Source organism: Mastigoproctus giganteus, chromosome 7 (assembly GCF_048544385.1).
Source record: "Mastigoproctus giganteus isolate SK-2022 chromosome 7, ASM4854438v1, whole genome shotgun sequence".
NCBI lineage: Eukaryota > Metazoa > Arthropoda > Arachnida > Uropygi > Thelyphonidae > Mastigoproctus > Mastigoproctus giganteus.
In genome coordinates this window covers 14,323,940-14,341,959 of record NC_143581.1, presented here as the reverse complement: position 1 = coordinate 14,341,959, position 18,020 = coordinate 14,323,940, and the positions used below count along the sequence as shown (strand labels likewise).

The 18,020-nt window shown below is 35.8% G+C and overlaps 1 long non-coding RNA gene across 1 annotated transcript; it reads right to left on the bottom strand.

Annotated features, from left to right (window-relative positions):
* Positions 1 to 2,527: 2,527 nt before the first annotated feature.
* LOC150082543 (uncharacterized) lies at positions 2,528 to 16,255 on the bottom strand. The gene is made up of 4 exons (XR_016547232.1): positions 16,222 to 16,255; positions 8,166 to 8,208; positions 7,805 to 7,847; positions 2,528 to 3,055 (listed from the first exon to the last, which is right to left on the bottom strand). It is a non-coding gene; the product is annotated as an uncharacterized LOC150082543 (long non-coding RNA).
* Positions 16,256 to 18,020: the final 1,765 nt, after the last annotated feature.

Below are 18,020 nucleotides of genomic sequence, written 5' to 3'. Positions count from 1 at the left end.
CCAGTAAAATGTAGGAATAGCAAGACCAATATTCACACGGATTATGCACATACAAGGCAATAGCAGTAAACAGCCATGCTTACTACACCTTGCACAGGCACCAACACTGGATGGATATGGGAAAATCTGTCTCCTGGTCTGATGACTCCTGTTTACAACTATATCATGTTGGTGGATGTATGCAAATTCAGAGAAAGCAACATGATGCTATGGCACCTTGATGCAGTGGTGTTTGGCAGGCAACAGAGGTATGGTTTGCAGTTTTTATGGAAAACCTGGATTCTCTCATCACTGTGAACAACTTGACTGGAACTACTACTTTTCTATTGTTACCAAGTTCTCTTTGTGATGGCACCGTATCCAGACAACTTTGGCATCTATAGACAAGGCCTGGCAGGTTGCTAACTATTCAGTCTACCCATGTTTCCCAACTCAACCGAATTGAGAATATTTAGGACCTGCTGGAAAAGGTCATTTTGTGCCATGACCACCAGAATGTGTCAGCATTACTGGACACATTGTGCAACACTTAGGTAGCAACCAGTAGTGCTGTGTTCCAATATACCACCAGTAAGCAAAATAAAAGTTGCCACCCTAAATGTTGAATACTGATAAGCAGTAACCAATTAGAAAACAATATTGAAAAAAAATTCTGTGCCCTCTTGAACTGTCACACAATTACCTCGCCTACCCACTTGTGGTGGACCTAGGTAGTACCACCACAGGCCAAGACAATGGCCCTGCAAAACATCAGGTGTTGCTAATGCAGTCAACTCAGTGTACATTAGCTGTACAGAACCATTGGCTTAGTTGAGTGAGCCCACAATCTTGAGATATGCCATAATTATTTCCATGACCAAAAACAATCTGTTGACAGCTGCAGTCCAGTTTTTCCTCTCCATCATAAATCAAGCAATGCTCCTGTAAAAAGATACTTTATATAAGAAGCAGCTTAAGTTAGTAACACCAATTGTGTACTTTTTTTTTTTGATGAACTAGTCTTTGAACCTTTAATGTCACTGTCCCCCAAACAAACTGACAAATACTCTTTGCTGTCAGCTATTCATGTTACCCATCAAAAATTAGAGCATTGCAGCATGATCACACTGCTGCCATGTGAGTTGCCTAGAAGTGTTCCACAACCAGTGTGCCACCACAGCATTTGAGGTGTTCTGCCAACTTTGCTGAAGCTGTTACCTATAAATAATACAATTTTATTTTATTTTTTGGTTAGTTGTTGCGGCATCGGCTTCTGTGGCCATAATGCACCTCCAAAAGGTTTTTGAAATACTCTGATCCAAGCTCGAGGTGGGATTCAAACCCACGACCTTTGGGTTGCCAGGCAGGCACTTTACCCACCCGGCTAGACTGGTCGGCAAATACTACACATATGATTACAAATTGACACCTGAGAACTTTTCTGCAATGCAAAAAAAATCTCTTCCAATTAACGTACAAGAGGAACTAAGAGATGTGAAGGTGAACAGAACAATGCAATCATAACATCCAAGTGCAGTTGGACACATTTTGGTTGTCAATAAGGAAAGAGTATCCAGCTAGCTCTGAGATAGCAATTAATGTGTCTACCATTTTCGACTACATATTTGTGCACTGGACTTTTTGACCTTGACTGAAATTAAAACAGAGAGAGGCCTAGATCCATTGATGAAGAAATGAGGCTTGCCTTGTCAACAATTCTGCCACACATCAGCTGTGTTTGGCAAAGCAGGCACAAGTATCAAAATTGAAGATATGCATAGTTATTTGGTTTAATTCTAATAGAATTTTTTTTGGCTTTGCTTTTGTACAGCAATTTATGATTCATAAAATGTTAATATATGCAGCTCTCCAGACAAAAATTTAATGTCTTGTAATTCATAGTATATAAAAATTAAAACAGATAACCAGTTACATAATTTAGTAGGGAAAGGTAAGACTTATTTGCAGATTTAAAAAAAATAGCAAGGGTTAGCAGATGTTGTTACAGATTTTACACTTGTCTTAGTTTTTTTATATATAAAAAAAACTGTCATAAAATAAATTTATTCAATATTCTTGAAAATAAATTTCAAAATGGATTTAAAAACATAATTACTTAAAATGATTGACAGTAACAAGTAATGCACTGTAAATTTTTAATAATAAATATAATTTTTTAAATATTTTTTCATCATTGTTTTAAAACTAAAAATGTTCTAGTTTTTTCCTAGCATTTGAATTCTAGATCTGGTAATCCTATGCTAGCAAAAGGTTAAACTAATTTTAGAACAACTAAATTATTCTCTCAGGTGGCCAATTTTTAGATGCCAACTTGCATGAAGGAAAACAAACTTTCTCCCATCTGTGATTGCTTTGGAAAATTGAATAACATGTTACTCGAGAAGATTTTATTAATACTAAATTTTTCTAACAAAAGATCAAATTCGGTAGTTTTCATTATGACAAATATCATTACAATGCTTTTAACAAAGGTGTATTTTAGCCTTTGCTGGGACTTTCATTTAGATAATAAATTTAAATGATTAATTGACAATACTGCACATATAGTTTTACATTATATCTTACGCTATCAAGTTCAAGATATGTTACACTATACCGTAACGATTACAATGTTAAATTAGTTATATCCTTAACAAAAAACGATGTCTGGAACGAGAACAGATTGAACAATAGTAATCGATGGATGTATATTCCCATTGTGAAGCAGTGCTTCAACTTAGTTAAAAACTTTCTATTGTCACTAATGCCAGTTTCTAGATAAATACCAATTCAAATCAAAACAGCACACAGATTCAGCAAGTGTAACGGTCTTTTTTTTCAGGCAGAAGTCTTGCAGCTGATAACCACTAGATTGCACTCTTAAACACTTCAACGACTCTGCACTTAATTAGAATTAAGTCCCTTAAGTTATCTAATTCTTGCTGATGAGGGAAGTGTGGCACTTTTGCTGGAATAGACTGAGGTGTAATCCCAATTGTCCTGTCACCAGATTAATCATCCAATTCTGGAGTTCTCTACAGAATTTGAAAATTCACCATTTGGTAGTCATGACAAACTAGAAGAGAAAAAAAATACAATTATATGAATACTACAGGCTGTTATAACTGCCCACTGGCTCGCTTATGTAATACATATAAACAATGAAAATACAATACCTCTTTCATCAACTGACATTATAGAAAAACAAACTACTGGATTTGGCACAAACTGAACAAGCTTTTTTAGCGTTAGGGAGGAGTCACTGTTCTTAAGTGACTATTATATAAACTTATCCTCTCCTCATGCCCTCTATGATCAGACAAGTTTTTCTTCAAGCTCTGAGAGGTAGTAAAACCCAGTTGAGATTAGTAATTTGGATTATTGCAACAGGGATGATCACAGAAGAGAGCAAAAGTTTTAAGCAAACAAGATACTGAACATATCAGTTTGCATTGGGTGTCTGCTATAACTTCATATAACAGTAAAAAATCGGGCTAAGAAAAATTCATATTGTCAAACAAACAGTTTGGATGCTTTTATGCAAATGGCTTCCCTAAAACCTATCCTTATCACTACTGTAAAATTATTTTATAGTGCTTGAAAGGAGAACAATATTGTGCTGGTTTTCAGTCTTTATGTACAAATTTTCAAAAGCAGCATTTGTGTACATGTTATGCAGAGTTATTAAGGATTTTGGACTAAAGATGATATGGCTAAAATAAAAGTAATGATGAACAAGTATGCCACATAAAGGGATATATAATCATTGAAGGAGCAATAATAGAAAAGGTGGATCCATACCTGGGACAAGTCATTAGCTGTAATAATGATAAATGGCTGGAATTCAAGAGAATAAATTTCAGGTGGATTGCATTCAGGAAATATAGTCACATATTGAGGAGTAATGAACCAATGCATACTCCCCACCCTGACTTATGCAAGTCAAATTTGGACACTCACCAAAAGAATGGAAGAGAAGCTGAAAACTTCACAGCAAAGAATGGAACAAATTATACTAGGAATCAGACCTTTAGATAAAAATAGAAACATGGATTAGGCAGCAAACATAAGTAAAGGACATTCTTATCAAAACTAAAGAACTGAAATGGACTTGGGCAGGACACAGCTCAAAGATATGACAGAAGAACTAAGAAAATTTTAGAGAATGGTACCCAAGGGGAGCTAGAAGATGGAGATGGGCCATTGCACAAAACAGAAGAAACTGGAAAGCTTCTGGAGAGATCATCGTACAGTGTATTGAAAATTGCTGCTGATGTGCACACATGCCACATACACACACACAAAAAAAAAACCCTTGTAAGTTAATGTATATTTGTTTGCTCTACATCCATCAGTTACTAAACTAGAGCACAAGATGGTATGCTGGAGAAGAAAGACCAGGGTCCAATCCATCATAAGATTTCATCTGCAAGGCAAAGAAGCAATCCAAATCCATGATATGAAAATTGTGGACAAAAATCCTATCATGTGAAACTGAAAAAGACAGTTGGGGAATGGGCAAAGCAGTGTTCATGATTACCATTGTGGCTAAAGTGAAGTGGAATAGCTAGTTCTTGAATAGAGATGTGATAATAAATTCTATAGCAAATGAAGAACATTAGGAGTGGGTCTGTGTGCACAAGAATTCAAAGTTGTATATGTCCAAGGATGGTTCTAAGATTGACACTTCCAGGAAAAATTTTTTTGAAGATCTGTAGACTTTACCCAAATTATGACAATGAAACTGTAAGATTGTAGTGATGTACAAAATTTGTGTATCATTAGCAACTACCTGATTTTCTCTGCTACCTCCCTGCTCCATGGATAAAATTATAGGCATTTCTTGGAGGTATTTACCCACTATATACAAATTTTTCCATGCCCATTGTGAAAATTCATGAATATTTGAGCATTACAATACTAGTTATCTAATGTATTCATGTCAAAGTAAAAAAAAAAAAAAAATATTACAATAGCAATTTTCACCTACAGTTGACTCACACTAAGAAAAGCTGCCTCATCCAATAGGTGGATCAGTTCCAAAATTCCAAAATGCATTTTATTTTGAGTTAACTCAAAATAAAACATTTTGTTTAAGAGTTAGTTAAGACTGGTGTACGAATGAGTGTAATTGGCAGACAGTGATTATAGATATAAATGTGTGAGTGTGATGTCAAGCAACCTGTATTCTGCAATGAATTGTGGGAGTCAGGCTCAGATGTTTATTTCTTCTGGTTTTATGTACCTGAAACAGTTTTTTTTTTTTTTTTTATTTCCAGCATTTTATGCTATTGGAAATATATACTGTTATTGTTAGTCCACTTTGCCTGCAAAAAAGCTGAAAGTAAAGACCTATTTTGTGTTTGATGGCTAAATATATATATTTTTGTTACCCATAACTTAGGCCACAAATGGTGGCTCCATCTAATGGTCCTTTCTGCAACTAAATTTTTTTCTCTATATTTGAAATATAATGGTTTTTACATTCTAAAAGTAACTTCCCAAAGTTGTTTTAAGGTTTTAAAACTATTAATTGTAAAATTTTATAAAGTTATTTCTCTAGTAACTAAGAAAAAGACACCATATTTACAAATAGATATTTTTTTTTGTACAAGATCTACTAAGAGAAAAATTAACACAGTCACTTATATAGGTACAAAGCTGGTCTATCTGAATGGATAGGCTGTATATTTCAATGTGTAGGCACAATTTAGTTAATTGATCTTACTGCACTGAATATGCCATATACGTTGAACTCAGTTTTATCCCCTCTTTCGGGCAAAATTTTTTCTGCTAAATGCCTGAAAGAGGCATTTAGCAGAAAAAGTTTTGAACGCTGGTATACGACTCAGCAGTTTGGAGATAATGTGCATAAACGTCGTTAAAAGATACATCGAATGAGTTTGTAAACACCGGAATTTTAAACGATCTCTAATGCTGTCAAGGTGTTCCAATATAACAGTTTGCATCAGTAGAAATGGCAGTTTTTCATTTTCTAAATGCTGAAGATATCAGAGATTCTAGTAGATAAGGCTACGTTAGACTACAGTACCCACCACCATTTGATGTAATTACCTCATTGCTCCAGATGAGCACTATCGACGCTCTGGATGTTGAAAAACCACTTTCATTAGCAGCATATGGATTCCACTCTGCATTAACGTTAACATTTACTTCGTCTTCATATTCAACATCAGCATTAATGTCTGGTGCATGAGCCTCATGCTTGCCACCGGCCGAACCTATTGATAACACCGAGGCTGATCGAGATATACTTGACAAAGATATATTGGCATGGTATGCCCAATGTAGGCTTATGCATGGTTTGAGATGTCCTTCAATGTTTCACCTAAGCTATAACTATCAACCAGTAATTGCTGTGTAGTCAGGGAATCGTCGCTGTATTGTTCATCACTAACAGGAGTTGAACATCACATATTGGGAAGATGATGACTCCCAAGCAAAACCTTCAACAATATCAGCTACTTCTAAAAGGTCTACATCATCACACAAATCCAAAGGGTTGCAGCACATGCTTTTTCCACTGTAAGGCTCAACTGATAACAAACACAGATTGTGGCTACAAGACTGTAAAAAAATGTGAGTAAGATGAAGACAACACCACAAAATTAGTCTTTAAATCCAAACGCAGATTCAATTGTTAAACCCAATATAACCAATCAGGCTGCTAGGAAATACGAAACTTAACCAATGAGGTGCTTGGGTATATATCTGTGTGAGCGTGCACCCGGATTCAGTACTTTTACTATGGAGTTTTTCTGAAATACAGATCACTCTAATATGTATAGATTTTAAAATGTGAGTTATAACTCAAAATAGAAATATTACACCAATGTCCATACAAAATTTTTCATCCCTATACTCAATAGAACATGCTCCCAAAGTTTGAAGAAACTTTTCAAGAACACCCATGTGCAGGGGATTATAATTAATGCATCATTTTAGTAAGTTTCTGCCACTTGAAACAGGGAGGGAGGAAGGAAAGAAAGAGGGGGAAAAAAAAAAATCACACCTGCATACAGTAAACAAGGCAAACTTGATACCCTTCCTAGAATTCATGTCGTATTTCCTTGGCATCTTACTGAAGGACACTGTTAATGATACACAATGCAAACCTGCTTTTTTTTTATTTTTGATACCCCGACATGATTAAAATAGTAGCACTCTTCAAGAAATCTGCACTAAACTTCTGTTAACAATACCTAAATCAGCGGTTCCCAAACTGGGGTCCACAAAATAATCCTCAGGAACTGGTCATATTATTCATTTTATGTATAGCAAATTGATGATAAAGATAGATTATATATTTATGTAAAGATAAGAATAAAGTTGAGTTGTTTTAAACAAAACTTTGAATTTTCTTTTCAGAAAACCCACTGTGCATACATACACACATAGAAACATATGTCCATAGATCTCAGTAGTTTGGGAACCACTGCCCTAAATGTAAACCATGATTTGGATGAAAAAATTTTTTTTTGAAACTAAAGTTTCCATATTCTGCATTACCATGAGAAATAACATTAAAAAGTTAAATTAAAAATCACTGTTATCAGTTCTCCAAGGTGAATGAGTTCTTCACAAATTCATAAGAAACAAAATATCATCATGTAACAGTGACATTTTGAAGAATAACCAAACTATTTCTCTGATAATACACTAGTTATCTTTCCATTTGTTACTTTTAACAATGTAAAGTAATTATAGAAAATATACTTGCATATAGAAAAGCCTAGTTCAAAATAAATTAGGATTTTGGATTAATGAACAAAATTTAAACATGACCCACCCCACCTGTCATTACCTTTGTCCATCACAATAAGTCTGCTCTTGAGTGCACCACTGATCTGGAAATAAAAGGAAGGCATAATTTAAAGAAAATGAACAATAAAAAAAGTTAAATTAAAAAAAAAAAAATATCACATCAGTTCTCCAAGGTGAATTAGTTCTTCACAAATTCATAAGAAAAAAGAAATCATCATCATGTAACAGTTTTGAATAATAACCTAAAACTATTTCATTGACTAAACCTAAACAGAAGAACTTAAATAACATTAGTTCTTTCCATTTATGTTACTTTCAATGACATAATTATGTCTACATAGGACAAACTTAATTCAAAAGCAGATTAGACTTAGGATTAACAAAGAAAATTTAAACATTACCTTTGTCCATCACAATAAATCTGCTCTTGACTGCACCACTGATCTGGAAATAAAAGGCATAATTTAAAGAAAATAAACTAAAAAAGTTAAATTAAATTTAAAAAAAAAAAATTCACTGTCATCAGTTCTCCAAGGTGAATGGGTTCTTCACAAATTCATAAGAAACAAAATATCATCATGCAACTGTGAATTTTGAAGAACAGCTAGAATGAGCACAACCAAATGGTTAGTAATCAAGCGTTTCAATAATTAAAATATTAACATTTGGCTGGCTTAGTTTAGTAGAGCTTAATGAGTCGATATAGGGGCAACAAAGGGCCAACCTTAAGACACAGCAGTCATGAAAAGATAACTATTGTGCTCTTCCTGCCCCCGTTGAAAAGGATTATGGTTAATAAAACCGATGGCACAGATTTTCAAAATAACCTGGTACAAAAACATCTTACACATCCATTGCAATGGGCACAATAAATTTCAATAAGTAAATAATTGCTACATTAATTATGAAACAAAAAATGCTAGTGAACAGAATTAAACTAAGGTTATCAAAAATCCATAATCAATTATGACCATTACTAGTCCTGTTAGTCCCAGCAACATTAATTCCTTTTAAATGGATTTTCTTCAAAACCATGTAAATAATAACCAAACAAAAACTAACTTTATGCATTTAACACGTTGAATGCCGAGTAAACTCATACTGGTATGACTTGCCTTTCAGGTGCAGCTATGAATATATTTGTAGCAAATATGTGCAACTGATGGATAGTTGGCTTCTGGGATAAGAATGAAAAATCAACCATGGCTTCAGAAAACAGAATTTCTTCACAAAAAGAAAAATATTTTCTTCACACAAAGAGCTAGCTTCTCTTAGCGTACTGGACAATAATAGTGTGTTTCGTGGCATTTATTTCTCGTACGTACTCAACACAGCTTAGTTGGGCATGGTTTTTTTTCCAGTTGGCAGTAGAGCCAACTGAAATTCTAAATAATGAATTTTACGTTCAGACCTAATCTTCTTTGGAATGTTTAATTTTTTCTCCAATCAAAGAATCAATGTAACTTTTCCATTAAGTTACCAGTTCCACCATAAAATGTCCGAAATTCAGAGAAGCCCATAACTTGATGGTAAAGGGTGTATGCATTTTGCATATATATATATATATAAAAAATGCAGTTGATGGTTTTTCTTAGTGCTGAATAATACGAGAGCATTTGATCCGACTGATCTATGAACTAGGACCGCCCAGCTTGCCAAAAAAGCTCTTCAAATTCCGAGTCACTCATATTAGCATAGAGCTCAAGCTCTTATCCAGTCAGTGGTCTCTTCTTATCCATGTTTTGGGTTCTTTTTAGTACGTAACAAAGTACTAAATACAACGTACACGGCAAAGTCTGCGTCATGGCAGCGGATTTACGCACAGCAGATATATATACAGAAAATTCTGCAAGTTACAACACTTCTGATTTAATCAAGTTAACTCTTAGTTAGCTGCCACGAAGAATTTTCTATTACATACGCCAACGAGATAATTCACAAGGCTTCTTTTTTTTTTTTTACAACAATAAGCATTTTTTTTATGAGTTTTAGCGAATATATATTATAATTTGGGTTTTGAATAATTTAACAAGCCTAACTCAAATTGGTGTCAGAGACCAATTAATTCTTTATTTTTTTTTTAATTGTTCTTACAGTTAAACTTGCAAGTCCTAAATTATGGCACACATCCGCTTGTCGTTGACCGGAATCGATTCGCTTCAAAACGTCTAATTTAATTTTAAAATTCAGTCTTTTTCTTACATTTATACCCTTCATTCTTATTGGCCATTATTAACTCTTTGCAAATGTAACTGCGTTGGTTGCATTAATTATGATACAATGTTCGAGTAAACTGTCCGTTACGCACAATGTCTAATACTGTACTGAGTGACGATTAGTCTTTGGAGAAATGCATATAACGCAAATATTACAAGCAATATATTTGATAATTTTTTAAAATGTTGATCTCGGAACTACGTAACAAGTCACTGTACTGCACTAAATTAGCGTGCGAGAAAATTTCACTGAGCATGGAAAACGTTTTAATGCTGTTTTGCTATTCGTTTTCAAGCTATCGACTCCATCAAATGAAACGATTTCGTATGGCAAAAATGCAATCCGTAAAAGAGCATTGTATGATCTGTGACAGTGTTATAGTCAGGTACGGGTTATAATATAATATAAGAAAGCGTTATAGCGAATCAGCGTAAAGCAAACCACGTTATAACGGGGGCCTGCTGTATACTATTATGTGGTAGTCACACTTAAAAAATACAATACCGTTCAATAAAATTTGAAATTAATTTGAATTAAACTTGCCATTTGGGAAGTTGTTTATAAGCTAATTCAAACGAAGTTTCTAATATAAATGAGGGGAGTACTAGAGCACACAGACAATCAATTTTATTTTAATCCACAAATAACAAAACAAGATACCCCAGATTTCTGACCCCTGTGCAGTAGCAATTCAGAGTACGGTGTTGTGAGGAGAATTTAGAGCTTTATGGGAAGGGATCCTGACACTTCTTGCATCTTCAGAATTGTCACGGATGATGAAACACTGGGATCCAGAGACCGAGCAAGAATCAATGCAATGGAAGCACAAGGGTTCTCCCCTACCCAAAAAAGTTGACAACTTCAGCTGGCAAGATTACAGCTGCCATTTTTTGTGATGCTGGGGGAATTTTCATTCATTACTTGGAGCACAAGCAGACAGTCATATGCATCTCTACTGTACAACCTAAGGGATGTCAAAGGAAAAATGCTACCAAAAACTTTCCAGAGATGTGCTTCTTCAGAATAGTGCACAGGTTACGTGCCATTGCTGCTGCTTTGAGAGATATAAACTTTACAAAATCTACCCATCCACCATACAGGCCAGATCTGGCCTGTACGGTGGATGGGTAGGAGAATTTGCCACTGGTCCCCAGTGACTATTTCTTGTTTCGACACCTCAAGAAAAACATGTAGACATCGCTTTGCTGGACAGACAGGACATAAATTTTATTTGTCTGGTATTTTCTCATTGCCAAGAAAATGGAACAAATGTATTGAGGTTCGGGGAAGTTACATTGAAAAATAAAACCAGATGATTTTCCCCCTATCTCATTTCTTTCATCAGATTTTTTTTGAACATCCCTTGTACTACCACTTACATTATAAACGTTACCCACTTAAGACTGTTAATCCATATAAAATTATGCAAATGAGGGGATATCAAACTGTCTTGGTGAATATTTTATTTTCTTCACTCAAGATAGTTGGTATTCAAATAAACACCACATACTTAAAACATTAAGTTGGGAGTGATTCAGACAATTTATAACAGCAGTTATAAGACCCTCCCAAGTTTCCATGGATTACAGCACAACAAACAAGCTGGATATCTATAGTCTAACACAGGCAGTGGGCAACATACCCCAATGATGTTTCCCCCCCCTTTCATTTATAAAAATTTCAAACACTAAAGGTGTTAGAATCTGTAGTACTTAGTACCATGCATGGGTTGAAAAGATGAAGAGAAATACTAGTTGAATAATGACTAGGCTTGAACTTGTTGTTTTTAATTTTCATGAAATACACGAATGGATAAATTGGGAAGAAAAATTGGTTCTGCAACTTTGTAGTTAGACAGTAAGTGAATGTCAACTAACTGCATCATGTGCATGGACTGGGTTTAAAAAGCGGGGAATTGTAGATGCCAATTCAGAAGAACAGTGCCCGGCTAAGTATCCATAGAAAAGGCACGCAGTAGAAACAACATCTACAGGACAGTGGAGATGGTTCAAAAATTAACCTGCTGCCCTCTTGAATTGGAGCCTAAACAAGGTGATGGGGTACCACTCCAAATGCAGGAACAATATTTCACAGGACAGATTTGATATTTCGAGAGTGAGTAGCCATTTAGAAGAAAATGTAGTGCTGAAAGCAAAAGAAAAAACCTGGTATTTTAGATGCAGAGGAAGAAATTTTTTGTGATGGGCTTATGCCAAGAGAGATTACAAGTCAGGGCAATCCCTAACAGAGATGTGATGTCTGGAAATCTGAGTGTGGGTCATCAAAGATCAGTACAGGGGCAGAGAAATCCTTTTTGAGATTAGACAATTTGAGTTTTAGAAGGATTGAAATTAAGATATTTTTGATCCGCTGTAAAAGTACCTGGAGATCGGCATTTAAGGAACTGATGGTGGTTGATATTCGAGAAGTTGAAGCTGTTTGCACAGGGCAAGGTTTCTCAAACTAGGTCAAATGCAATGTGATATCATTAGCAAAATTATAGATAGGATTTCCAGTCAGTGGACGAAATTCATCAGTACTCACTGGTGTGCAAAACTTAAGTACCAATACTATTTCTAAAGGTTACAACCACAAAATCAAAAGAAACAGCCTGTGGAGATTTGCATAACTGTAAGTAGAAAGCAGTAGAAAGGCCATTAAGTAGAAAGCAGATACACATGCAAAAATTTGAACCGTGATGAGAGGGCTCACATAAACAGATAAAAGCAGCAGCTCAGCAGTTATGTGCAAATTACCAAATGGTGAGCATGATTGTTAGACATTCAATTGGTTTCATACAGTGCTACAGACAACGAAATGGCCAGTAGATAACACTGTATGACCATACCCAGGGTGAATAATTGGGAAGCTCGAAGTGCGAGTGGAGTTTGGTATTGCCAATAGCATTGTCTCACTTACATGGTTGGCCGTCAGAATGACAGGTACAGCTGTTTGAAGGACCAGTGGTGGTCGTCCACAAAAAAACAATGCCCAATGATGACCACTATATACTCCTACAGGCCAAGAGGAACAGACACCAGACAGGACATCACAGTTTACCATGGCCAGGCAACTCCACAAAAGGTGAACTGTTTGCCCAACAGCCAGTCCGCTGTGTCCCTTTAACACCTGCCCATCAGAGACATCATTTACAGTGGTGCATTGAACACAAGGACGGGACAGCAGCGCAATGATGTAAGGTACTCTTTACTGATGAGAGTAGATTCAGTCTCAGCAGTGATTCTGGACGTCAGCTAATCTGGCAAGATAGGTTTGCACAGGGTACCACCCCACAAACATCACTGAAAGGGATTGATATGGTAGTCGAGGTGTTCTCGTCTGGGGAGGCATTATCTTGGATGGACGTACACAACTCCAGATACTGGAAGACAGTACTGTAACCAGTGCATGCTACTGTACTGAAGTAATCTTTCCCCATGTGTCTATTCCAAGGTGAAATTGGCCCCAAGTTAGTGTTTACGGATGATAGTCCCACATCCCATCGCACGGCAGCTGCGATATGTTTTTGGAAAGTGAGGACATTGTTTGTATGTGTTGGCCTGCCTATTTCCGCCGATCTAAGTCACATTGAGAACACATATGGGACACACTGGCGGCACACCCACCAGAAAATGTTCACCAGCTGAAGATGATAGAGGAATGGACAATGTTACCACAAGAACTTATCAACAATGTTGTTCTAAATATGAATAGGTGGTGCAAAGCCTGCATCGACATTAGGGGTGGCCATATCTCCTACTGAGGACCACCTCTTCCCTTTGTTCCATCTTTGGCAGTGATGCAACTGTATCACGGTAGCCAGAGCTATGTTGCTATTTTTGAATAAAGTCCCCCTGTACCGTTTTGTTTCCATTGTTTATCCTTAATCATTTCTGTACCTCACAAGGTTCCTTTCCCCATATCTAGGCCACTCCTACGAGTAGCTACAGGTGAAAACCTGACTGGCCCTTAAGTTTTGCACACCAGTGTACAAGAGGAAAAGAGAGGGAGAAAGAACTGAACCTTGGAGAACACCAGCATTAGTGAAGTTAGAAGACAGAGCTATCTACCACTGTCAAGTGAGAGAAAACTGGATACCCAATCACAAAAATAAAAAAGCCAATCCATAATTTGAAAGCTTATTTAGAATACCTTTATGCCAATCACAATCAAAAGCCTTTGTTCCACTGAATTTGTCCATGTGCAAATAAATCACCAGCTGATCAGTTGGAAGATTAAGATGGTTTAGTTAGGAGTTGGCAATTAATGGATTTCCCCATTACTTTAGAAAGAGTGGAAGTGAGTGCAACAAGATAATTAGATGGAAGATGTCTCACTCTTTTTAGGAACTGGCTGGATATCAGCAAATTTCCAAGCAGAGGGGAAAAATACCAGTGGAATAAGAAAGTATAAAAAGGCAACACAGAACAGGGGTAAACCAACAAGCACAGAAACATCAGGACCCAAAACTTTCTTGGCATGGATCATTCAAAATTCTTCTGACATCCTTTTGACGGAAGACCACAGGAGGCATCAAGTGGAGTGTTATGGGAATGGTAGGAGCTTAGTTTATCAAGATCACCAATAAGAGTTACATAAAAAGCTGGACACTAGTAAGTCAGCTTTTTTTTTTTTTTTAGCTGAAGTGACAAGGGAACCAGAGTAACTGAGGTGGGATGACAGAGGGACAAAAGCTGTGACCTATTGCTTTCATAAGAGACCAGAATGCCCGACTACCATTTAGACAAACAAATTTTCTACTGTCAGCTTGTTCAAAATTTCACTGCCAGTTTTTCGGACAACCTTTTTTAACCCAAAGATTAACCAAATGATTGATGTCTTTTGAGGTTATGATGAACACCATGGCGAGATCCAAACTTCCTTACATTTCGAGGGTGCAGCTCTAAAGCAGTGTTTGCAGGCCGGCCGCTAGTTAGTACACTGGACCGAACCTATTGGTAACTCTAGGAGGCATCCAGATCAGCTAGTGTATAATCATGCTACCTCTACTCTACCAGACAGTGACTGGAGGGAGTCCAAGTAGTAAATGGATGTTGGCCAGTGGCACATGCTGCCACCACACAACATCCATTTACTCTCCAACTACAAACTCACAGAACCAACTTTATCTTCTTCACTTAACTGCAGTTTTCTGGAGCAACCCTCCTTCATATGTATTTCCTGAAAATTACAATCTACAGAAATTCAAATCTAAGTACTATAGGTTCTAATACCTTTCATTTTTAGGGTTTGATTAAAAAAAATCTGCATTGGAGAGGGCAGACATTTTTGGGCTTTCTTTTCACTATGACTGAATTAGCCTGCAGCAAAGGCTGCTAGACAAATATATTTTTATATGTGAAATTGGAAGAAAAATTTCTAAAAGCAGGGTGGCTTTCCCTCCAAGGAGAGTGTGGAATAAAAGATTGCACTTCACACTAAAATAATTTCAACAGGATTGGAGCAAATATTGACATGAAGATTTAAAACACACAAGGAAAATTGAAATCTTGTAGGCCTCATTTTGCATTCTTGTAATGCCAAACGAGGCTGAGAATGGACATGAGAAAGGCTCCTGGAGAAGAGACCACAACCAAACTGTTATCTGAGGTGCCTAGAGGACCATTCATCTTGACCATGTACTTGGAAGGGTTATTCGTGAGAATCAAGTGTTGGTTGTTTGATTGGTGTACACGCAAGTATACATGCACCTGTTTCTATTCTTAGCTACCCTAACACAACCTATGTGTTTACTTGTAGGTAAATGAATAATCTGTACAATGTTTAGTTGCAAAAGCCCCAGCATCTTGGCCAGCTGCATGTATGCGAATAGAAAACTGAAGCTGTGAATATTAAAATCAAAGGAAAATCACCTCACTATTAGAAAAGTTAAACTGGAAAAAATTAGTGTTTCAAAGAAAGGATGTCAGAGTTTCCAGTGATTAGTGGAATTAGGAGATTGATACAGGTGAAAGATGAATCTGACAGAATGAGGTAGAGATTTTAAACCAGAGAAGATCAAAAAGAGGAAATTCCAAACTGCTTAGTCTCTGACAGGGAATATTGGTAAAAACAGTGATGCTAATCTGGACAAGCAGAAACTTCAGTGGTAAGTCCCCTCAACCACATAAGTGCCCATGTCAAAAAAAAAAAACACTTTAGGTTTTGCTCTCAAATCTTTATTAAAAAAATATTTTTTTTTGTCAAGTCCAACAAATATCTTGTTTCACTTGTACTTACATTTTATATTCGATTTGTCCAACGACCATTTGCCTAAAAAAAAATAATAAAAAAAATAATTAGTAAGCAATGATATAACTAATTGCATTTATAACTAATCATATTATCCTTAAATCAGATATAATTATCAATCATTAGTTTTCTGTAGTCTAACATGTGCAACTATTCACATCACTTTAAGGATGTTCTCTAAACACATAAGGGGGGGGGCGAAAAAAAATCATACAAGCTTTACTAAAAATTTTAAAACCAGAAGTCCAATAACCTCATTTCACTTGTACTTACCATGTTTTATAATCCATCAAGCCCAGGGTTACTTCTCTGAAAAGAGAACTAACAATTAGTAAGCAATAAATAATATATTTGCAATTATAGCTAATTACATCATCCTTAATCAGATATAATTATCAATCATTAGTTATCTGTAGTCTAACATGTGCAACTATTCACATCACTTCAAGGATGTCAGTATATTCTCTAAATACACAAGGGGAAAAAAATAATAAAACCTGGAGTTTTACTCTTGTAACGCTTTACTAAACCCAGAATTTTTTTTTTTTTTTTTTTATCAAATCCAATGATAACCTCATTTCACAAAGCAGCATTAATGAACAAACAAAAAGCCAAGTTGAAAAGTCATTCTACTACTGAAATTTCAATTCATTATTCCACTTCACTAATGGCAATTTTAATTTTTTGCTGAAGATAACTTTTATACCATTCCCAAAGATTAAGTTATTAATTTTTAGTATAAAAGTGCTGTTTGTCCAATAATATTGGTAGTGACTAATGAGCCTATTTCTCAGATAAACATTAATCAAATTACAAAACCATGTAAAACAGAAACATTTCATTCAAATTTGTGTCACAAAAAATAAAAAATTACATAGAATATTATGTTAGTTAACCTTTTCTGCTCCCTTGTCAAGTGGGACCCAACATGACAAACATGTACCCAGGACTTTTTTTTCTAAATATAGAGGTATTAAAATTCTAGTACCTCTATATAAAGAATAAAATTATTATATAAGTATATAATTTGAGAGTAATCAAAATTGAGTAGGAGTGTGCTATAAGCCTAATGACTCTAATGAGTATAATAAGAAACTGTACAGGGAAATAGTGGGCCAGTAAATCAGTCTTATAATGGGGGATTTTAATTTCCCAGATATTGACTGGAAATTGGGGGTTGGTCACTCACACACTAGCAAAGCTTTTGTGGATTTATTGGATGACTGTTTTCTACATCAGCATGTTCGAGGGGCAATTAGAGGGAGTAATACTCTTGATTTGATTATCAGTAGTGATTCTTCACGCATTAAGAATCTGCAGATAAATGAACTATTAAGTGGCAGTGATCACAGCGTGCTGAAGTGGAATTTACTCAAAGAGGTAACTACCATTGGGGTAAAGGGAAGGGTTATTGCTTTAGTAAAGGCGACTACGATGGACTGAGACAGTATTTAAATTCTATACAATGGGACCAACTGATGATGTTACCAACAGCAAATTCAAAATGGGAACCATTCAAAGAACTTATCTTGGAAGCTACTAGGCTTTACATACCAACTAAGAAACAATGTTCAAGGTTTAGGCCTAAATGGATGTCAGATGAACTAATGAGACATTGCAGAGAAGAAAAATGCATGGGATACATACAAATTAACACGTGACACAGAAGCCTATGATAGATACAAGTTGATCTGTAACCAAGTTACAAAGGAAGTTAGGCAGGCGAAGGCAGATTACGAGAAATCTTTGGCAAGGGATGCAAAGAAAAACAGCAAAGAGTTCTTTAC